This window comes from Trichoplusia ni, chromosome 13 (assembly GCF_003590095.1).
Source record: "Trichoplusia ni isolate ovarian cell line Hi5 chromosome 13, tn1, whole genome shotgun sequence".
NCBI classification, from domain to species: Eukaryota; Metazoa; Arthropoda; class Insecta; order Lepidoptera; family Noctuidae; genus Trichoplusia; species Trichoplusia ni.
This window is the reverse complement of record NC_039490.1, coordinates 1030731-1055455: the sequence shown is the minus strand read 5'-3', so window position 1 is coordinate 1055455 and position 24725 is coordinate 1030731. Positions and strand designations below refer to the sequence as shown.

The 24725-nt window shown below is 35.2% G+C and overlaps 1 protein-coding gene across 4 annotated transcripts in view; it reads right to left on the bottom strand.

Annotated features, from left to right (window-relative positions):
- LOC113500125 overlaps window positions 1-24725 on the bottom strand; it is a 164773-nt gene that overhangs the window by 125584 nt on the left and 14464 nt on the right. Inside the window, exons 1-2 of one of the 4 annotated variants that reach the window (XM_026880805.1) lie at window positions 11313-12169; window positions 8182-8233 (exon numbers count right to left, since the gene is read on the bottom strand). The exons of 2 other annotated variants lie outside the window; for them this stretch is intronic. The gene's annotated coding sequence lies outside the window, so the exon portion shown is untranslated. Of the gene's footprint in view, window positions 1-8181; window positions 8234-11312; window positions 12170-24725 lie in introns of those variants that run through there. One more of the 4 variants, XM_026880804.1, reaches the window with a different exon arrangement.

The following is a 24725-nucleotide window of genomic DNA, read 5'->3' as shown; positions in this document are numbered from 1 at the left end:
CGTCCGGCCTCTTCATAATTAAGACGAACAAAATACTTAAAATGTTAAACAATCGAGAGAATTTATAATTAAGTAAAACTTTGTTTAGACCTTAATCTTAACTCGAATGTTATGAATTTAAAACTACTTGTAATATTAGGGTTTAGCATTAATCTATGTTTACTTGTCTATAGTTTCTCTTCACCTAGGAATATGGAAAGAAATATATTATTGAAAATCGATTTAAAAAAAAACGTTACAAACTAACAGACTCACAATCGCCATATAATAACAATCCGGATTAGAACATGTCTATTATCTGGCCTCGACAGGTGACGTGATAATTACATTAATATCGAGCTAACATTACTCGCACTAATACGTTAATGAACATACATTGTGCATATCGCTAAACAGATTTGTCGTATGTTTTACTGTGTAATACATTACTGTGCCTTACCTACTTTTATTTGTCTGGAGGTTTTTCAACGGAATTTTTAAAAAAAGGTCCTGAAATCGTCTGTGTTTTGTTTTTTTTTTATGTTTGTAGGCTTAGAATTTCGGACTGGATGGCCCAATTTTGTTGTTTTTTTTATTGTACCCGAAATAGCTGTCATTTGGTCCCATAAAAATTTCATGAAGTTTGGCTCAGTCATTTTAATTTGTTATAAATAAACTATTTTAAAGAAGTATTTTCGCAAACGCAAGCATATATTATATACATAGTGCACTGCCTCTCTTACTAAACTATAAGATATTAGATAAAAAGGTGATACTTGGCCCTCTGTAGTACATTTGTCAAATTCGCCTTTGCACTGTCCTCTGCCTCAGTCTAGACAATCAATAAATGTTATTACTTTTTATTTTTGGTATTGTGTACGAATATTTGTGGCCAGAAATGGATTTGATTTTGCTAAGGTGTTCACAATGAAATTGTGTTGAGTCAAATGTTATTCATTATTTTAATAAATTTTTGTATGTTATTTTGCGTATGCGTATGCGTTTTTTTTAAACTTATTCTAATTGTAACAAGTATTCTGAACTTAATTACCGCTTCAGTTTTACAGTCATGTCGATTTTCTTATCTTTCACATCTTCTAGAAAATGTTTTGAATTCTTTATGAATACAAGGTTTTAAAAAGAAAGTTTCGAAAGTTGCTTGAAAACACTTTAGAGCTCCTAAAATGAGATATTTCTAAACTCAAACTATTAAAATAGTTTTTCATGTTCAGATGTGTATATAGAGCGGGGCGTTGTCCAGCCTGGCCCACTGTGTAACTAACACAAACTCGGTTAAGTTAGACAAGTATCCAGGCAACTTCAGGCATTAATATCTCCATACGCTAAGCAAAATAGTTGAGAGCGCGATATCCTTCAAAGCAAATAACTGAGTGAATAATGAAATTCCGGATGTCGGGCAACGCTTTAGCCCTGCCAGCAATGTCGACCAAGCTCCCAGACTAATATTACGTAATATTTAGGAAAAGTTATAACATTCAAGCGTGCGCTCTGCTCACGTGTTTGCTGAAGAATGCTGTAGCTGTTGACAAGACGACAAAAAAGTTTGGTTATGAAACACAACAATGTCAGCAGCGGCCATATTACAAAAATTCAAAATAAGAACAGCAATGCTTGTACGAGCACGTCACACCGCTGGTGAATGTTTTAACGACTTTACTTTAAAGCGATAAGGTCGGTTCTCGTATGCAACTTGTATGGTCACCATAAAAAAGTGTAAAAAAATATATTTCATAATGTTTGACATCCTTATGCACCTGTATGCGGCTTGAAAGTATTACATTAAACGGCTTCTCTTCAGCTGCCAACAATTAAAACATATTACAGAAGCAACACTGCTAACATTCCCAAACTTACACGAAACTAAAACTACCCCAACTCGTGTTACCACTTAATGACTTCATAAAGGAACACACGTGAAACGTCTGAAGAAAATGGCGGCGACTTCAATAAACTTTAATTAAAATGTTCTGATTAAAATTAACGCGGAGTTGATAACAATTTTGCGCGCTCCCGGCCTGAGCGGATCCCTCAACTTTCCCGAAATATAATCTGTCGGAAAACCTGTCAATGGGAATACGGATAAAGGGATTAGCAAGGGATCCGGGTATGACTGCTCTATATTATTCTGTTTTATTGAAATGACAAAATTCGGAGTGACGGTTTCAAAAATTGCGGTTTCGATTACAATTTGTAGGGAGTTTTTTGAGAGCTTTATCAAATGTCGACTGAAATATAAGAACGTCCTTCATGTTTTTGTATTTATTTTGCCAGTGTCTTACAGTCAAAGAATGTTTTTGTTACTTTTACATTTGTGTTTGATTCGTTTTGTCTCGGAATTCTTTTCGTAGAAATGATTCAACATACTGTTCAAATAATTTTCAGAAGACAAACATTGTTCTGACATCTCTCTATCTTATATGTATTTTATTTGGATAATTTTTGCGACTACTTTCGAGAAGATGTCTGAAACTTAAAATGGCCACAAATCAGGGACGAAATATTTCAATCCGGAAGCGTGACCATAAAAACCACTCCCGAGGCTATTTCTGTCCCAATTACAATCCCAAAGTCGATTAAAAAAACAAATTAATTACACCGCACCCGTCAATGAAACGCGTCAACTTGTCGTCGGATTAATCCGTTCAAACTAAGCGTTGAACACAAGACATCGACACTTTAAAATCAACATTAGACTTTACTGCCCAAGACATAAGGTAGGTTTTTAGTATTTCTTACTTTTTGCTCGTGCGGTCTACTGTACTAGAGATGCGTCTCAACCAAGTTTAGTAGTTTGAAGTTCCGATTAGGATCGATTCTATTCATGTCTTGGTCAGAACAGCTTAGAATGGACGTTTGGCAAGATTGTACCAGATTGTCGCTGAAGTTTGAAGATACTGATTGCATTGCAACTAAGAAATTGGACTTGTTGAAAGTTGGAATATCTTATGTAAGACATTTCATTTAAATGTTTGAAATTTGTGCATTTTAAAAACATTTATTACATTCATCATTTTAGAACGTTTAAGTTCGTTCTTCATATAGAACCTTTTTCGAACCTTGAAGTAAAATCTCTCGAATCAGTTGTTGTATATATCGATAGAGTAGTACACCCCTAGTACTCAGATAATCCGGGACTAAGCCGCTCTCCAGTTATCGCGAGATTTTTCTATAGCGCGCGCATTAAGGAATGTTTTCTCTAAAATTGTGCTAGATTTAGAACTGCGGTAAATAGGATTTTGTGGGAATTTGTTTGTATAGGTAACAGTTCGGGATGTTCGCATGATATATCTTTATCTATTTTGGACTTATTTTAAAGGAAGAGTAACGAAAACTGTTTTGTCATGTAGGATGGAGTAACATCATGACTATGACCAAATTTGGATCCACATAGGTGGGTTGGGTGGCAGGTTTTTCATAATTATTGCTGCGTATATGCTAATATATGAGCACTTTGTCTTAATTCTCAAAAATAAATTAGAAAAATGGAACCTTCACTATTACCAATTTACGACATTATTATAATTTGTATCTGCAAATGCGAATTTGCGATTTTAAAACATAATTTGTCCATTTGCTTACATACATGTTACCACAAGGTGGTAGAAAACTTGCAAAATTAATGTTAAAGTGAATAAGCAAAAATAAACTCAAAGTACCATTATTCAAAGTCTCCTACTAATAAAAATAATGCCCAAAGCTATTTAAATTCAATGCGACCTTTATGGATGTTCGTGAAGGCTTCTACGGCAAGCAAACGGATTTGTCCGGCGAAGAGAATCGATTGTGCATAGATTAGGAGATTAGTTATAAATAATGTGCAATTCGTGCTTACATAACCTGTAGACTTTCCACCACTCATTAAAATAAAACAGTTTTAATGTGGGAGAGAGACATCGCTACACTGTTTATGATGCCGTATTGCTCCCGCAACTGCTGTCTTTCCCTTACAGGTGGTGCTTGGTGACTTAAACCTGCTGATTATAAGAGCCGAGACCAATTGTTGATGGTTTAGATGGGTCATGCTGGTACAGGTTAGTAACCTTGGAAATATAGGAAAGACGATGTAGGGGGTATACATCAAAAAAGCCATTAAGCACCTAAACAATTATCGTAGATTTGTACTGTTGTATGTTTTCAATAATGTTCTCACTGTAGATGTATCATTGACTTTTATAAATTGATAATAACCCCTGAGAATGGTGCACAGAATTTTTTTTATTAAAACTTTCTTTCTTTTACTTAAATTATTAAAGTAAATTCTCAAATTCTTGATAGATACATGTGTTTTGCCATTACATTGTAAACTAAAGTATTAAATTCTAAGTACAAGCGCCATATTGATTTCAGCGCACAGCCGCTATCGGTGCCGTAACTCTATACGAATTGTTGCAAACTTTGCGGTGGGGCTGTAACAACAAACCCTAGGGCCTGAAGTCCCGGGGCACCAACTGCAACATGATCTAGCTTAGCATTAGTACATAAACCTATATTGTATACTACTACAATACGACAAACTTATTTGCGGGTAAGAGTGGCGCTAGTTTTCATTACTTCGAAACCTGTCAAATTAGTTCGGAAGAATATTTTTTCGTTAATTTATTGTTCGAATTTTCGTCAACGATAAATATACATTTGTCGTACTTTAATTCTATAATGCTGGATGCAAAAGCCGGAGGACTGGGTAAACTCATTCCCCTGCCCTCATCCCAATTATTATTTGGGGTCGGCGCAACATGTCTTCTCCTTCCATGCCTTTCTATCTGACGTCATCTCACAAGAAACACTCTTTGCGGCCATATCGTTTTTCACACAATCTATCCATCGTATCCTTGGTCGTCCTCTTCCCATATATCCATCCACATTGATACTCATCACCTTCCTCACCACATGATTCTCATTCCTCCGCATAGCATGCCGGAGGACTGGGTAATGTGGCGCGAATTTTAGAAGACATAATATATGTCAGCAGTGCACGATAGGCAGTACTGATTTATTGAGTGATTGATTCCTAAAGTAGATGGATAAGGATGAAAAAGATATCGACTATCTGTGATGTTGTAAAGAAGTAGATTAAAAAAGCTAGAGGACTAATATAAAGTAAAATCATACAGTTCTACGCAGTATGTATTCGGATAAATTATCTCTGACACAACAACAAGTTAACATAATATCTAGAACCTCTAGGTCTTGTCTCAAACAATTAATGTTTAATATGTCTAACTAACTGGCAATTAAAGCATTACTGAACTCCATTCGAAATTCAATTAATTTTGCAATAAACATCAATCTACATCTAGCAACCTATATCTAAAACATATCATATTTATGGACACTTGAAACCAAAAGCGCAAATCTGGCATTTTCTTTTGAAATTCCGAACAGCAATTTCTTCATAATTGAAATCTCAAGACCTCATTAATACAAAGTTCAGAATGTACTGTAAGCCAAACTTTCTGTACTCTCCAAGTTTAAAACGCCATAAAGTTAGAAGCCTTTAGACGAAGTTGTTAAGTCAACTGCTTTGAGACACTTTAACAGCCTCTATTTTAACTAGTGATTGAAATTCTTGAACCCTAGGCTTGCGAAGTTATTAGTTAACATGCCTTCTACTTGGCAAGCTCGATATAATGACGATGAAATGTTGTATCAAGGGCCTAGCGATAGTGTTAAAATGTTTGACGTTGTGCCCTTTGCAGTTTTAATAGACTCGTTTGTGTCTTAAGAGGAGTAAAGTTAGCATTTTGTTTGTGAATTCTTTTCTATTGTGTTCTCTGATGGCATGTTGTAGCATAACAATGTAACCAAGAAATGCCAAAAAATTAACATCACTTATTTTGCGATTAAGAGTTCTATCGGCCTGCCTCCACCGTTCAAAGTAAGTTTTGCAATTGTGTTATAGGGACACTTTTCGCGTAGTCTGTTATTGAAATGAATTTATGGATTTGCGGTCAGATCATGAGTTCAATTTGAAATCGATTTGGGCATATTCAAAATCTTGCGACCATCCTATCCGCTAGTTATAAATATCTAATCTGTTATTTTTTTCTGATTGTTAAACTAAGTACATAACAGCATTTTACAGTCTCCACAACAGCTGTATCGAGTATCCTCACAGGAATACAGGCGTTATACAAACAAATTCCGAGTAACAGCTTGGGGTATGAATACCGCCCTATTGACACAGTTAATCGAATAAGCTGCGAAGTAAACCACCAGCAAAATACAAGATGTAAAAATTGACAATGCATGTATTGGTAAGTTGTAGAAAAATATGTACCTAAGCATAGTAACATAGCATAAAGTAAACCGACGCTATTTCTGTTAGTTAAATTCTCGCCTTTCCCATGCTCTGTCATATCCATTATTCGGGATAAATAAAACATACTTTAGGAACTAATTAAATGTTAAATATATCTAAATCACCTGAAAAAAGCATTCGGAACCTAGATTTTGTGAGAACAAGTGCTTTCTACCGATATGACAAGCAATGTCATGTGTCAAATAACAATGACAGCTGACATCATTTAAAAATGCGTCACCTGTCAATTGGACTTTCTTGGACGCGCAGGAATGTTGCATCGGACGCTTGTGTATGTGTGCCATACTGCTTGCACCGAGCAGTTTGTATTCGAAACGCACATCCGAATTCATTGATCATTAAGCAGTGAAAACAATTTAAAAAGTAACGGGTTGCTGTTGAAAGTAAATTGATTGTCTGCGCAAGTGTTGGCGAGCTATTTTTTTCGTTTGGTAAATTTTCATCAAATGAATGTCGGTTACCTACACAAACTGTAGGTATATTTACTGTTATCTGTTATATTATTCGCATAGAAATTGATGCTAGAACTTTTCCGGAATGTACCGTTCCCACTTGGGAATAGTCATTCAGCTTCCAAGAAAACCGATCTTAACTTGTACGCTACCGAAAACTTAAAATAACATAATCGTCCCAAACTCAACGTTTGACTTTGTTGTAATAGCTCGAGCGGACATAATCCCTCCCAAACTCATTGTCCTTTATCCTTATTAAATATTCAAGGCGTTTGTAAAACTATTCAACATTATTTCCTTAACAGCTGTTCCAGTACTCATTTGAGTGGAAAAGATGAAAATTAGACAATTACGGAACCTCCGCAGTCTCAAGAACGTCACAGAGTCTATTACACTCCGCGAATTCCGCTCCACGTCCATAATCGTTCACAGCTTTTGTGTCACCGCAGATGGAGGCACTGGCGCGGAAAATGGCCGACCAAGTAACACGAGTATTTTAAAGAATCAGAACAAAGAAAGCCTTCCCTTTCTCCTCACTATTGCTCTAAATTAGATCGACGGAATCAGCTACTTCGCACCGGTAAGTGCTGAACCTGCGTTCCATGAAAGCCATGCGCAATTCGTATTAGGGCACAATAAAATCTATTTTGGGCAAGCCCATACACTACGCACAAAGCAGTTCACACACGATAGAATTTCTCTACGCTGAACCGAACGCGTCAACCGCGCGCATTTCAAAAAAGGAACGTGACCTGATTACTGACGGAAGCTGTCAGTTGTCTATGGAGCGCCTTAAACGTCACAGGTGCTCCCCGGCGCTGCGCTGAACTCTCGACCCTATTTTAAATCGCGTACGCTTAAAAATGCTCCGCGGAAATTTTCCCTCCATCTCGCAATTTGCTCTATGAACAGTTTATTGTTCGAGCCGAGCCATTCCTGCACACTCCTCAGTAATAGAACGACTTAAACGGGTCGACTTTATTATTTCCAGTTCAATTGAATTGTTTCTTACTCAATTGTAAGCTTCGTTAAAACAAATCCCTCGGAATGGTAGGGCGCGTCTCCCACGAGGGCTCCTTAACACGACTCCTGAAAGGTAATGAGTCCTTATTTAAAGTCACGGATTCCCTCTCAGCCGTTAGATAACGTTTTCTGTTTATCTCTTGTTAGTTGAATTAAGTATTGTTTTATTTTATCTGTCTTCTTTTTGTAACGCAATTCTTTTTTGCCCTCGAAAATAAAGCACGAACAACGATAATAGCCAATTACTAAAAGGGAAAAAATGTTAAATTATGGACGATTTTGTAAAAGTTTTATTTTGTATTCCCCGTCGCTCGTCGAGCTTATCTGTCCTAATTAAGTGTAATTAAATATGTTTAAGGATACTCGTTCATATACGACTATATCTACCTTTGATTAAAGGCCCTTGCGTCATTGTTTTAGTATCAACAGGGTGTAGTACCTGGAAAAAAAGAACAAAAAAGCACATTATAATTAATTGAATTACAAAACACATTTCAAAAACACCAAATAAATTTTGTAGAGTCAACATTTTGAAACAACCACAACTACATAGGATGCGCAAGTCACAAATGCCAACCAAATCAACAACTCGATTGTAAATAAACAACAGCCGCCGGCGAAAACAAATTAAAACAATTTGCGGAACTTAACACATTACAATTCCAATTATTGCTTAATTGTTCTTAAGTTGATACACTACACACAAGACACCTACACGTCACAGTAAAAGTTTAGAGTGTAGTTAGTTTCATCAAAGATCTGATAAACTAGTTAATTTATCTACCTAAGAGGGAAAGTTAAATGTTGATAATAACTTTTAAGTTAAGATAAGAGATAATTAGACTTATTAAAACTATTAAATTTAAAAATAGATTAAATAAAAGTCGATTTCCTTTTCGAAGAAATACAGAAGTATACGTACTGGCAGGTTTGTTTGATTTACTTAAATAGCTTTTAAAAGAAAATGATCCCAAGAACTTTTTAACATTTATTATTTTCTGCTAGCGAAAGAATATGGAATCGCAACAATAAATATACCTAAACTTAACCAATCATTTCTCTCAACTGTGTCTGTTGTATTTTAAGCCAAGTTGCTGTAATTTACTTTAAAATACAGATCGCAAATTCTCATTTCGGGTCCTATACAGAAATCTCATAGAAAAACAAATCGGGCAAAAAAAATGTTCACCCATTTTGATGTCCGTACCAACCGTTGTTTATCATTGACTTTTATTTGTTGTTATAGCGGTCTAGCTAGCCACGGTTCATGAAATACAGCCTGCTGATAGACAGAGCCAACGGAGCATTAGTTATAGGATATCGTTTTTAGCGTTTGGCTTGGGAACGCCAAAAATAAGTTTATGGGTTTCTAAAATATGAAGAAGAATGAATAAGCAATAGGTTGTCTACCTTTATATTTCTCTCTTCTAAATTTTTGCGTGCTCGACGGGGTCTATATTGGAATCTAACTTGATTTTTTTAGCGTCTCTTTAACATACAGAATGCAATAAACTATTGAGTTTTGAGTATCATTTTCTTATCTTAAAATAATGTTTTCGTAATACCAAAAGCAGCCTTTAGCTGTCCCATTCGCGATCATCTCTCAAGTAGCTGTAATTTTTCCACGCGATAAGCGAAAAAGTGTAAGATATTAATAATTAAAATTTCCTACAACACCAGTATTATTTCTTTGATGAGTTGGCGGTATTTTTGTAGATGAGCTGCACTTATCACGGATGAGTCGTCACTCTTAAAATAGACCTAGATTGGGTCAAACTGATGAGGTCGGATTAATTCTTTTTATTATTTGAGGTTAACGAAGAGCATGCAGCGTATTGTATTTGTTTCTTAGTTATGACCTGTGCAAAATTAATATTTTGTATCAAGTTGTGTTTATTTATGGACTCAATATTGTGTCTGGATTAGCTAGCCCGCAAAGAATAAGATACTCCACTAAAAGAGAGGTATATTTCATTTATAGAACTCTTTTTTATAATTAACGTACTATTTACTGATCGTGATTTTTTCGTACTGCATTTTTGAAGCTAACTTTTATTTCCCTAGCTGCTCTTAGAAGGGCTAATGACGTACAATTTGATCTTCTTTATGATGAAGGAATACCAATTACCAATATTTTTTAGTAAATAAAATCAGTCAAATTGGTAAGCAGCGGAAGTGTTACACATAAAAGTTACCAAATGAACTGAAAAAAAAAAATACAATTTGAAACTGATGCTAAATACAAAAAGACAAAATTGTCTATAATAACCTTAGAGACACGTTTTCAACAAACCATCCACATTGTTACAATTTGGAGCTACAAACGTTTATGATAATTACTGTATCGTAAAACAGCCTTTACTCCATATTAATGGAGAGAATCTATTTATAATTGAGTTTCGTCCATTCAATTGTGTGGTGAGATCCCTTTTAGTGATAACCGCCCATTATACAATTATTTTCACATTGTAAATCTTTTGTCTTCCTCTGTATACGTAGATTACACAAAAAACTAATAACAATACAAAGTTTAGAGTTGGTTGAAGTACAATAACATAAAGGGTAGTATTAAACAATGAGTAATTTAAAATTTGTGTTCACAACTAGTCTTCAAACAAAAACGGTCAAATTTACTTTTATTTGCGAACAGCAAGAAGGTTGGTCGTTCATAAAGGTTTTCGTATCAAAGAACTCAATATGTATAAAGCGCCTATGTATCCATTATTAATAACAAATAATAGACAAATCTCACATTGACTCGTTGAAACAATATTATGTTCCAACCATTATCCTAAGTTTCGCAACTCAATACTACAGTTAATGGATTGCCACGACCAGTGCCTGTACCATGATATCTTAAAGCAGGACTATTGTCATTGTGTGAGCGAGATAACGTTACGCGCCGCAGAGCACCGTCTCCCTTGCACACGAATATTTCCGCTTCAATAGCTCGAAGTGAGCGCGATTGCCTTAAAATGCGGGAAAATCAATCACATGTTGCGCAAACAATTACTAACATTCATTAACTTGGATAATAGAGATATTGTATAAGACAATAGAGGTGGTAATGTAATACTTTGGTAACAAAACGATTTGTGAGTTCACACGGACCGTCTGGCGGAAATGGAAGTCACGAGTCAGCCAAGTGACTTATCAGAACCAAAATATGACATAATTTAAAGCATTTTCGTAAATAATGATTTTTTTTTAAATTTTCTCTTTCAGTATTTTGTTCATAAAGGCTAAAAGCCGAACTCTATGAATCGCCGATTTCTGTCGGTCCGTCTGTTACCAGGCTGTGTCTCAGGAAACGTAATAGGTCGAAACTTGAAATTTTTACTTGGATTGGTCACAATTTTGATGGGTGTTTTAGACAGCAATTAGCATTTTGGGGGTGGTGGAAGTAGTGCAGGGCGATTTATCTTATTTAAAATTAATATATTTATATCTTAAGCAGCTTAGACTACTTACAAATACTGCACTAAAAATAATATTCCCTAACATATAAAGGAACTTACAAGTCAATTGTCGGTGCCAGCGTAAAAGGAAGCGCTCCATTTTCCCTGCTCGTCTGAAGGCTACTAATGGAAATATTATAATCCTAATGACACCTCGAGAAATGTGCTACTTAGAGGGACCTTTGTCACGTGCACGCTTAGAACACGTCTTCATAGTTATTGAGACAAGGAGTCTTTAATGTGTGGGATTAATACCAATAGTTAGGACTAATTTGGACTACATTTTTAACATGATTGTTATGAATTGGGTGTATGTATCTTGAACAAATAATATTTTGAAAAATGTCTAATGGATATATGGCATTACAAATTTTGACGTTATTCATTTGATTTGATAAAAAAAGGAAGAAACAACTGAGAGTAGATGAACATGAAATAGAAATCGAATTTAAAGAAATTGCTTGACGTAAACTTAAAAACTTGACTACTTCTAAATGAGAACTTTTAGAAGTAGTCAAGTTTTAGAACATTGCTACATTAAAGGCACATGAAACCATAAGTTTTCATTAGCTTTACAGATATATAAAAAATCTGAACATCAGAAAACGCTATTCACTTTCATTTTTCCTTTAACATATAATTACATAAGATATATAAACTCTTTTGTGGCTGTTCAGCGACTGCGAGGCACAAACTCGAGCGCGCACAATTACTGAGGACTCAAAGACGTCCTCCTGCCTCACTAACTGCATGCCTACCCGCTTTTTATTCTGTCTCAAGCCTGCATTATAATATGAAAAAGTCTAACAGTACCAGCCATATCGTAATTTATTTCAAAAAGTATTAATTGCTTTTCAGTTTGAGCTTATTTACAGCCTAGTAAAAAAATGTAAAAAGTGTTGTGTGTATTGTAGGTAGTACAATCGAGTAGAACTATGATATTGGTATCTTTCTGCCACAGAATAATACTAATGATCTATACGATAGAACTAATATCTGGACAGGTCATAAAGATGTCCTTGATACTTATGTCTATTAATCGAATACTAAAATCTTGCAAAGATAATTCAAATCACACTCTCGCATGCTACCATCATCCCGTGTGTCTCGATGGCTTATGGGATTCGCGCCCAAAAAGTTATTAGCTGTATAATATCCGGTTAAAAGTTAATGAAAATAATCTCCTTCCATTTTGTTCAACAATGCCAAACTTTTAATTAAAAAAAGAACACTCGTGTTGGTACAAAAAGTTTATACGTGCATTCCTATGAAGTTTTCCGCGTTAAAATGGAGCACGTTAAAATTTTAATCTGACCATCATTCTGGTCTTAAATTAGAAGCGACGGCTGCGGATCCCCTCTCGACTCAGTTAAGCACACATCCCGATTTCCATTAAATCAAATCGAGAAATCTGAAGCTTCCGTTCTTTTCGTTACGAAATCTGTGTTTTATATTATCTGTGGCGTGTTTTCTGACAGTTCAAGGATTGGAATGCCGCCATGTTTGTAAACGTTTGGATATTGACATTTGGAATTGTTTTTCAACAGCAGGAGGCGATTTTCTGTCGCCCGGTGTTCGGATGCTACGTTTGCTACACCGGAAAATGCCTATTAATTCTTAAATAATTCACACTAGCTCGTATAAACACAGATTACATTTGCATTACATCATAGATGTGCAGCCGCACTGACAATTTAACACGTGCGTTCACTTGTGCGCTAATAAGCGGCTGTAATTAATTTTTTATGCAAAATTACTCCATGAAATAAGATGCATAAAAAGATTTGTAACATAAAAAAGTATGGCTGTTTGAGTATAACCTAAGCTATTATTTAAAACAAAGCAAAAACATTTCACGTAGAATATCATATCAAACTCAAATTGTTAAACACAACTTTTCTCATTATCTCTAATCAAGATTACCATAAGAATAATGAAAAAGAAACCAGCGTCATAAGCGAAGAAATCCTTATTCGTCACGATCGCAATGTTTTAATTAAAAAAGTTCTCCCTAATACATAAACACGTTTAGTTATCCCTGCGCAAGACTGACAGACGTACTCATGTTTACGTTTAGATGAGCCCCGTTTAAATTTGGCTGTTATGTTGAAAGATTACCTATCTGGCACTTAGTTTGATTGCTTTTTCGGCCGTTTGTAGTTTATACTTTAATGTAATGTTACTTTTAGATGAAGCAGAATCTTTGTTTGTGTTACTGAGAGTAAAGAGGCCTGCAAATGGATGTATATGTTGAGCGAATTTCAAGGGCCTTTTCTAAATGTATCAAATTGAGTGTACTCGTTATAACAGAAATAGATTAAAACCAAACATCATTTGATGAGCGCTTTCTTAAACATATATTAGAATTAATATTATTTAAGAATTTTCCACACAATCAACATTCGCAATTGCGAACTTTAAACTATACAATTTGAACCTAGGGAAAAACGAGACTTGGAAAATAAAAACGTATCGAGGAACGTGCTATTTTTCTGCTTTGTCTTATAAATATTTTCTAAAACCTTTACCAGGAAAATTGGCTTCATTAAATTTTTGCAGGTCTCGTGTGGGTGTAGACTAGAAAACTTCCGTGTTGTTGTTTGAATATCCATTAAATATGAAGTAAAACAAGTTTAAATTAGCGGATCAAATTCATTTCCCAATAATTCCTGGAAGGTATTATCTTAATCAATATGCTAGTATCCGATGAGAACAAAGTATTTATGTTTTATGACCCTTAGAAAGATCAGAGGAAATTCAGTCTTTGCCACAAAATAACTTTCTCTTTTTTACGTTTGGTAGTCCTCTGACGTGGTTCTTTTTCTCAATTTTTGCAACTCATAATTACTTTGTAAAAAGTGTAAAAAGTACTTGAAAAAACAGTGGTTTGATCAATGCTCTGATACTTCCCTATACGGAAAGAGGCCAGAAGTGGGATGTATATACGCTTCTATTCTTATTCTACTTATGCTATGTAGGTTATAAATTTTATATTCAATTACCACCATCAGACGTCGTAAGAAAGTTACCCCACGATTAATAAGTCGGTGAGTTCACTTCGTCGGAATTATTTCTGCGTCCTTTCACACCGACGAGAAATAACAAATCATCTAAGAGGCTCAGATGAAATGACAGTTTTTTCCCGCCGTTTTAGGGTTCGGTAGTCTGAAAGAAAGATCTTTTTTTTAACGAATAATCGTATTTGTTTAGATCGGATTTACAAAGTTTCGTTTTTATTTGTTTTTGACATTATTACTACTACTACTTACGTACTTTTATAATTACATATGTGATTTCCATTCATTTTTGTGAGAAGTCTATGTAAAAATGTCTCGACATATCTAAATAGAACGTTTATGGGAGGAGATCCTTGCCAGCTGCAGCACTATGGGACCCTTATACGTTTGTCTCGGAAACTCATGCAGTAAAAATGTTTCAAACTGACTTCTTTTGACAAAACTAAGAATTTTCCTCAAGAAAAGGCTACGGAACCCACTTCTGCTTTTGATGCTAAGATTTATCGCTTATACAGCTGTATCGTCCACAACAGATGTAGGGTGGCTTCTAGACGTAATTTGTAAAATTATAATATCTTACAGGTGTGCCTTGCCATAATATTTATGTTGCCAACGATATTGTTTTTTTTAGGTGAGCAAGACTGGTTACTTAGCCTAAAAGGCGTCCTAATGTTTATATTTGAGAGCTTAGTAAAAAATAAATTGTGGTATCATATTAAATGTGGAACAATAAATTATACTCATGGGAGTATTCCTGAATTTCTTAAGTTTAAAAAAAAATTAAGCAAGATTAGTAAAAGGTACTTACGTGACTAGCCAGTATACTCGTATATTACATAAAAATGGCCGTCTTAATCCACTCGGTTACGTATCTCACCGATCTTACCCCTTCTGAATATAAACAGTGAAAGTTCTGAAATTGGTCGGAACGTGTTATGTGTACAGACGTTAATTGTATGTGTGTACACAAATAAAAATGTTAATTTCAAGTAATATGTCCGTTATTGTTTCTGGCCAGTCAATTAGAAAGTCTAAGTTTGGACAGTTTCACTTAATGACACAAATAATGTTCGGTTTCATTGACATTAGAAAAGTGAAGTGACAGGACGCTTTTTTTATTTTTTTCGTTGATAGTATATGGCTGTTTTATATCGTTTAGGTTTTAAATGAAACAAATGGCTTGTACCCATATTTTTTTGTTTTTCTTTTTATGGTTCATGCATAGACGAATGATATTATGGTTTCTTACCTCACATTTTAATGTGGGCCCGGTTTTTTTAAGAAGCAAAGAGACTTTTTGTAAGAGGCTAACATTAAGAAGAAAATCGTAATAAATCTAAGTAAAATCGCCAAAGCACAATGAGCAAGGGTGGCGCAAGGTGATCAATGGTTATTCCTTATCTATACGAGAAGGGGCCTTTGTCCAGCCAGGGGTACTGGGATAATTAATAGGTAGCATATTATTTTTGTATTATATTAGCACGTTGTGGGCAATTCTTTTACCGTTGTGGTACTTTACTCAAGACATGAATAAAATACTTCAAGAAATAACTGGCCAACTTAGCTTATAAAGTTCCCACAGAAACGATAGAAAACCAAACAAGCAATATCTCAAAACAACGTGTCGAAACTACACCCGCTCGACGTAACGTTTACGATCAAAACCACGAACATAAAAATAAAACCAAGAATCCACACAATTTTAATAAAAACATAACTTACATCAATCTTGTGAGACAATAGCACGAAACATAACGAAAACCGTAAAATTATATTAGCAACATTGTGACTAGACGTCTCATAAAATTTTGTGATGGCAACCCAGAACCAGTGTTGTGAAAAATTGATAGAGCGGGCGCTAGTCGATCGATTGTAATGCTATTTTAGTCGAGCACGACGCATACAATCGAGTTACGTTGAAAATTGTGGATATCAAGTGAATGGTGATCAGATCGTTAATATGGATTGCAATTGGGACAAGGTTCCCTATCCATTGTCAACGCCATACGTAACTTACATTTAGAGAGAGATTACAAACTACAAAGATATTAAAAAAATATTCAGACCTTATTCTTGTAGTTTTAACTAATATAGTTAGATACAAAGTCGACAACAAATAAGTACAAAAGAACAATATTCTTTAATTACACGGTTCATGCCTCACCCGTTTTATTATCGTTTTAGCTTCACCCCCCAAACACATACATCCTACATCTGACCCAAACCATAAACTACAACAATTAAAACACAAGGAAACGTCCCGGCATAACACTACAAAATCTCTGCTTCACACGAAACTTTAAAAATAAACAGTCCGTATTCGAATAATGAAACATGCATAAAAACTTCTTATTACTATCGTCACTTCCTGCTAACTATGGGGTAACCCCTCTATTTCCGCTATAAATTACTCAAAAGTCAACTTTAACAAAAAGAAAATACGACAGAATGTCGCGCAGTCATTAATCATGCCTTGTAGTTACTGCGCTGGCTTGTGGAACACTCGACTAAGAAAAATGTTGGAGATTATGTTTTCCTAGTAAATAATATCTTATCGTGTGTAAAGCACGAACTATTTGTTCCTTAACTATCGAGGTTTAATTTCTAACTAGGTATTAAAACAACCTACTTTATATTTCAGTTATTTATCGGCATATATTTTATTTTAAAAAAAAAAACTTTTTTTTAAATAAACAAACAAAACAGACCTAAATCAAAAGCAGAATACTGTATATTTTTTTTAATTATTCTTTGTACTAATATTAATTTGAAGTATTACCAACCTTATGACGTGTAATTACATTTCTTTGAATATGTTTTTCGTCGTCTAGACTCTTTATGAGTACTTGCAAGTTGCAAGTAATATTATTGTGTAATACGAAACATTACGGAACAAACAAATAACTTTGTAGTTCCGTTCTTAATTCTCGCAATTGTTTTACCTTTTCCTCTGTTACCGAAATGTTGGCTTTATATACCTATATATTTTGACTATCCAAAGGTGAAGATAAAAGTTTCGTAATTAATTAATACCGTGCTTACGTGTCATTTTGATTTTGGTTACAGATGGTCAGTTTATTTTAAAATTAACCATGACGTCAATGGAATTTGTGCGAAAAACAAATTAAGGCGCAGTAACTGAAATCATATTTAGGCAAATTACTTGCTATTTGCTAGAAAAAAGTCCAACCACTTCAGCCGACTATAAATAAATCTATGATTTTATTATAGAGATGCAATCTAACTATAACTACTTAAATATGCACCCTTAAACAATTTACTTCAAGCAATTAATCATATTGCCTGCTCATAAATAGTCAAAAGTTATCTTCGTGTCAAAATAAACATAACTAAACATAAATAAATCTCGACGTATCAGTAACTGGGTCACGTCTGCACGCGACCAATATTTCCGTACGACTGCCAAAAACTGGCGACTGACGAGTCTGACCCCAAAGAATACGTAATGGATCCTTTGCTTTGAATACACGGTATAATGTATATTATCCGTTCGCCAACTGAATATGTGATACAGGCTGGTTTTATGAAGCGAGGACAGTTTTTGTCTATAGAGGGTGATTTGGTTTGGGAACTGTTATTGTCTGTAGGTGTGGTGAGTTCCATGACTATAATGGCTAAAGTTTTCGGTACTGGCTGCATACAGGGAAATTTATTTTCACTTATTTTAAACGTCTGTTAAACTTTTGCAGCAATCGGCTACGCTTGCATGCATCTTTTTAAGTCTACTTATAAGCACATAAAAATTCAAATCAATATTCATATATTTCTACCTATTGATAACTATATTTCCATAGCCTTTGAGTTATTATACTTTAAATAAAAAGCAGAACTGCATTGTTTCTAGCGTTCACCATCAAAAAGTGCACAGATTATAAACAAGATATTCCACGAGCGTGCACACGTAAGGGATATGTGAGCCAACATGGAAATATTTATATTCCTGTCGCAAACCAAGCATAAAATTTAGAATACATAATGACGTTTCCCTGATGTCGACTGTACTTTGAATAGATTTCATTTTTCAGGTATTTTTCTTTTGAAGCACCCGCATCCTTTCAAATAACGATAAAAGGGTATCATATTGAATTTATTATTATTGCAAACGATTAGGGGAACGCGTGGGCTAAATATATTTCTCGACAATTGAATTGTTGTAAAACGTCTAGAGGTCTTTACGAAAAGTGAACGCACCGATTTATTTTCAATGACAATTTTATAGTTTTATTTTTCTTGTGTGCCAACATTACTTTATTATAAAAACATTGAACACAATAGAATTGTTCTGAATGACACGATTACAAAATCATGCGAATTTCGAACAATACATTTTATGCTATGTTCACTCCGTGACAGTTTTAGGGCGAAAATGGTCCATACCTTGTTCCGTAGCGAAAAGAGAATTTATTAAAGAGACTTTTCCCACTCAATTTACATCAACTGACCCGTGACGGTTGCGCTGTATCGTTATACTTTTTTCCTCCATTGTTTATGTTTCGTAACGACGCCATCATATTATACCAACGCGAAACACTTTCTTTTAACCGCAAATATTGTTTGTACTTTCGATTACTGGAGTCTGCTATTTTATTTTGAATCTAAGGTTTACAATAAATAAAAAGTGTTTTTGATGAAAAGTTTATAGTTACTTTCTTTTTGACAGACGACCAAGTTGATACAAAACGTAATCACGTTCAAATTTTGCCTCGAGCAAAACAAGAATATATTCAAATGATTTATGGCGCAACAATAAAAAATAAGCACAAAAGGCAAGAGAAAAATCCGAGCACCCATTAAAGCCCCTCTTAATTCTTCTTCAAACGCACCCCCCCGACAAGAGCTGGGCCCACATTCATAAAGCTATATAACCTTATTTGACATATTTGGAAAGAAAACTGAACTTTTAATCTTTGTACATTTTTCCTCTGCCTATGTTGTGAGAAAAGCGAGGGAATGTTTGTTGGTGTAGTGGGAGCAGTCGTGCATGTAGCGGCGGCTGGTCGTGTCGGGCTCGCGTCGTCGTGTGTAGATAGCGGCTGATTGATCGGGCCGCCTCGGTCCGGCCGCGCGCCCGTGTGAACCACCCGATTGATTACTGAACGTTACGCAAAAAAATATGGCGGATATTTGCTGACTCCCGCCTTTCGAAAACGGAAAACCTATATTGAATTGTTGGTTAATGAAAGGTAAAGGCTTTACGGATGAGTGTGTCGGCATCATTAGTTTAGATTTTTTACAAAAAGGGAAAATAAAATATGGCTACGGTAAATTATGTACGTATGTATGGGGGTGAGGTTTATTTATGAAGGATTAATTGGATGGACTTGTATAGGTACTGCACTTACAATAAGTACCAACTTTCACGCGATACAAAAATAAAGATGAATTATCCCATTAATAATATAAGCAGCAGCTAAAGCCCTAACTTTATAATACTTTAACTAATTTGGATTAACCCTCAAAGTAGGTTCTTAAATTTCGTTAGAACTGTATTTTTTGCTTAACTCTCCCCGCTAAAAATACAAAGCACCTACTTTAAAACTTAACTGAACTTTGTAGTTTAGTAGCGTTAATTATAAGTCTAGAATATTAACTGGAGCGCTTATCAAAGACTTAAAACTTACTAACTCAGTAAACAACTATTAATTCACACATTTTTGCGCAGCTAGTAATTTAAGATAAACTTTTTTAATAAAACTTAGAAGACAGATTTTCTTTTGCCTTTGAAAAATGTAAATATTTATACGATTAAAACTGGCTGGGTTTTTATTGATAGCCTCGTTAAAAGCGTAATGTCTTTGGTCTAATAGTTTTGAATAAAGAATAAAGAACAACAATCACGTCTCAAAAACAGTTGAATGTGTTCATGTGTTGCTATGGAAGCTTAGATTCTGACGAGCGACGACTATTGCAGTACCTAATATTGTTACAGTTGTAAAAGGAGCTACGCCATCGCGCCATAAGCCCTACGATGAACGAGAAGTACCGCTCTGATTTAATGAAAGAGACAGTTAGGAGGCTTCGATTTCCCCCTACTTCTATGTCCATTATTGTGCTGCATTTTCCCGGGTCTAAAACGGGCTAAACCCTCATTAATGAGACTTATACCCACATCGTGTTTAAGCAGGCCCTGTTACATCCTAAATATCCCCTTCGTATAAAAATGAACAACTTTTGCCACGAAATCAAATGATTATATCGAGGACAATGTAGGTTAAACATTTTTACCCGCTGATGATATTGATTTTACCCGCTGTCCCTTCTTCTTCGTACGGTTTGTTCACAACCTAGTCAGTGTTTTTGACCATCTCTTAAGACGCTTAAGACAATTCTAAGATGAGCTACTTTTCTCACAATGTCTTCCTTCACCTTTCCAAGCAAGAGATTATATAGACTAAGTTTCGTAGTCTATATGAACTACTTTTTTTATAAAGCTTACTGCTCACCCTTCGAGCCATACTGCTGTAAAGATAAACCTTATTAATGATACTGATGCATTAGTTCGCGGTACTTGGTCGTCCAATGTTCCCTATAAATACATGTTTGTGGTTTTAAGTTCACCACGCCACGCCATGCGCTGTCAATCTGAGTCACAGTGAGTGCGCAGAATACTAAACAGAAGATGTACTCTATATCTTGCCGTAACTAACTGTTCGATGTCAACAATATTAAATAATAGCTATTAATAGTTAAGCAACTACTTCAATTATAACCTGTTAATAATGCATAGGGTTGTTATTCCCACTCCTGATTTTTCTGCTATATATTTTTTTCTAGAATTTAAGTTATTTACAAGGTTTGCCACAACTCCTCAACGTAACGTAGTCTAACCAACTGACTGTTTGTTTTCCTAAAGAAATAAATGAACATTTTATACAATCGGTAACGTCAATAGAATATGTTCAAATGCAAAGAGATGACAGGTAATGATGAAATTCACGTGATTAATTGAAAAGCATTGTAATTTCCATACATTTGAACGTTTTCCTCGCCTAGAAATCCCTATATTGTTAAAGTTAATGTCGTTGCAATAACAATCGTTATTGCAATTGTGGAAGCGAGATGCTACGAGTACTATACGCCGTTTATTATGCTCATCTCGCTCCACACCGGCCAATGCTTACCTGAAGAGGTATTAGTACTTAGTCCATGAGAAATATATACTTTGGGACATCCTTATCTCCAAGCAATCTTAATAATTTTAAATTAAAGTCTTTTGTATGAAATAAGACATTAAACCCAATGGTTTTCCTCAATCGCATACCTCAGAGATTATCCAAACAAACGTACAGAAACCTACAGCATCGAGCACCTCAGCAGTAACAGCTCATACCCAGACAATAACATTTTGTTCATCAGTCATGTTCGGGGCCCTGTTTTGTATCGAGGATATCGCCACGTTTAGCGGCACTAAGACGTAAACTTCCTGTGACTCAGCAGCTTTAGCATACACTGATAAGATTTACGACCTGTCTGTGTATTGAGGTTTTAAGCATATCATTATATACAATGTATTGTTGAATGAATAGGTTTTGAATCCATCGTGAGCACTAGCAAGTTGCAAAGCGAATAGATGTTATAATTTTTGATATGAACAAATTGCAATTTTTGCCACTTTTGATGGAGACCAGATGAGGATTTGTGCTGCAATTATAGTTAAGGTATTAAAAAAGAAATGACAAACCATCAATCAATCATCAATCATCATACCAAATATCAAAAAATATGTAAGAGGAAAAGTAAGCATATAAGAAATTCGTTTTCAACACTTAAACCGGAACACACTGTACTTGTGCATACTAACTAGATTTAAATGTTTTCATTGAAGAAATATACATACATAAAAGTTACTCCACCACAACAATACACATTTTTCACACAAATGCTTGTCCTACGCGGGGATCGAACCTGCGCCACGTCGCACACAGTGGGTATGGCGTGGTGACCTCAACCACTCGGCTATCCGTGCAGTCACATTAACATAACTATAGGTACAACAAACTATCTAAAAACATTTCAATACTTCAAAACCATGAGACAAATGTAAATTACAGAACGGCAAAGACAATCCGGAAAATATGCTCCGAAACATAACCCATCTTTACACACGTCGGTATCAAGTCTTTGAGGAAAAACCCTTTTCAATCCGGGAGAATAAAATCGGTATGCGGCAGCTGTTTATCATTCAATGTAGGTAAAAGGATTGTGGCTGATATCTGAAGATATCTGAATCTGAGTAACGAGGTGAACTTGCTGCATTATTAATGAAATCAGCGCTTATGGACGAAAAGAATTAAATGTCGATATTGAAATAGATTTACCGTTGAATACTAGAGGGTATCTTGAAATTTTATTTCTTACTTTACACTTTGACGAGAAAACAGCATACTACACTACATTATGTAGACTATATTCTAAATTGGAACGCTACGAAATTTCAGTTTTCAGCCATAAAGTGAATTACGTCTTAAAGTAACTGTGAAAGCTCGATTTTCCTAATTTAATCGTCTAATACTTAGAACTTTTTGTATTTTTTAAGGATTTCTACCCAAACGCAATATCAAAATGTCGTCCATTGACACCAATTAACACACGATACAATTAGTAGAATTGGCGCAGGTGTTGAGAACATTCCTGTTTTACGACTGAAAGATTAACTCGCAACCGTATAACGTGTACCAAGACGTACTGCTTCATCAGCTCACGTGTGGATTAAATAAATAAACCCAACAACAAAACAAATAGAACATTATTAATAAGAACACGTGCCTTAACTGCGTATGTATTATTCAAAGAGCTCAACATTCGTATGGATATGGTTTCAGATCTATTATTACACGACTTCAAACAGAAATCTGTTAATAAATTATAAATGACGGGCTTTTCAACGCGGCTTTGTCCGACTCTGTTGCGCCTGTGTTGTAACCAAAAGCTTGTATGATTAAATAAAATTGGTTTAATATTAAAGTACTTTTTGCTTTATAGTATTAAAGTCTACGTATAATGTGCTTAATTATAATCCGCCCAACCGTAATTTTCATGGAAATTTAAAAGGTATCTACTTACACGAAAACGAGAATGAGACGACTGTTTATTATTTTTTAGTTTTAGTATATTATTATTTAGTATTTTTCTGTTAAAAATATTAAGGCCGCAAGCTGAAAAACTATACCGACGTATAGGAAAATGATAACTTCAATAAATGTATCTATTGTCTTCAAATGCTCCATAAATTGTCCACACAAAGAACATTCATAGGTACTTAGTTATTACAGCGAGCTTTATACCATTAATAATTTATAATAAAATTATAGCCATATGTGCCCTTTACTATACATAGGTATAAAATAAAATAGCCGTGACGATCCGCGGTACAGTCGCGCGGACAGGTCGTACCGATAGCGTGTCGATGTCACGCGTCAGCCGCGTACAGCGGGACATCAATCAGTCGATCGAGTGATTGATGTACTCGACGATACACTCGCAGTACTACGGAGATAGGTACGTAGGTGCGTGTAGAATTGATTAATGAAATTAATGAAGCCCCGGTACAATAGATTGTGCCTAATGCTTTTTGCCACTACACTTTGAACTTTAAAGCTTATAGATATACGTGTCATAATTACGTCAGCAATCGTTTGTGGATATGTGTGCGGGTATGCTTGCGTGTTTGATACGATTCGCCGCACGTCAATGAGAATGCTGTCATTAAAAGTGCATTTTGTTTCAAAGTTAAAAGGTTGTTGAGTAACGCTGTTAAGGTTAACCTTAGCTTGACCTTAGCGATAGAGTTCAATATATTGCATAGACGTTATCATTCAAATGTTTTATACTTAGAAAATTAAAAAAGCCTTTTACGTTTGTTCGAAAGCTGTGTCCTACGGTTTACCAAATAAAATGCCTGAATTTGCCTAAAAGATGCGACGGTTTAATCACGCATATATATTGGGTTAGCTCGACTAGTTCCAGACCTGACTCGTCGACGGGGTCGCGAGCCGAACTCATGTCATTTAACCCAATATATTCCAGATACAAGACTTCATCAGTGTCAATTAATCAAAAAGGTTAACCACCAAATCATCGGATTGAACCGTAATTTACGCCAACATTCACAGTATTCACGCTGATGGATAATCCCCCACACGTAATTATGTTAATCCGTCAGGTACCACATTACCCCCGAATACTAAAACACGTTGGCTTTATGATTATGAATGCGTCGTTCATTCAAATTCACGTCACATTTAGACGCAATTGTTCTACAGCCATATCCCCCCCCCCCCGCTGCCGTGACCCGCGCGGCACGTGACATAATATATGGAAGACTCCCTCGCTATGAAAGTACATTGTTGTTAGCACCTCATATTTTTTGATAAAGATTGTAAGTTATTAGATGCGTAACCTCTGATACTTGTGAAGTGATTTAGAATATTTACAC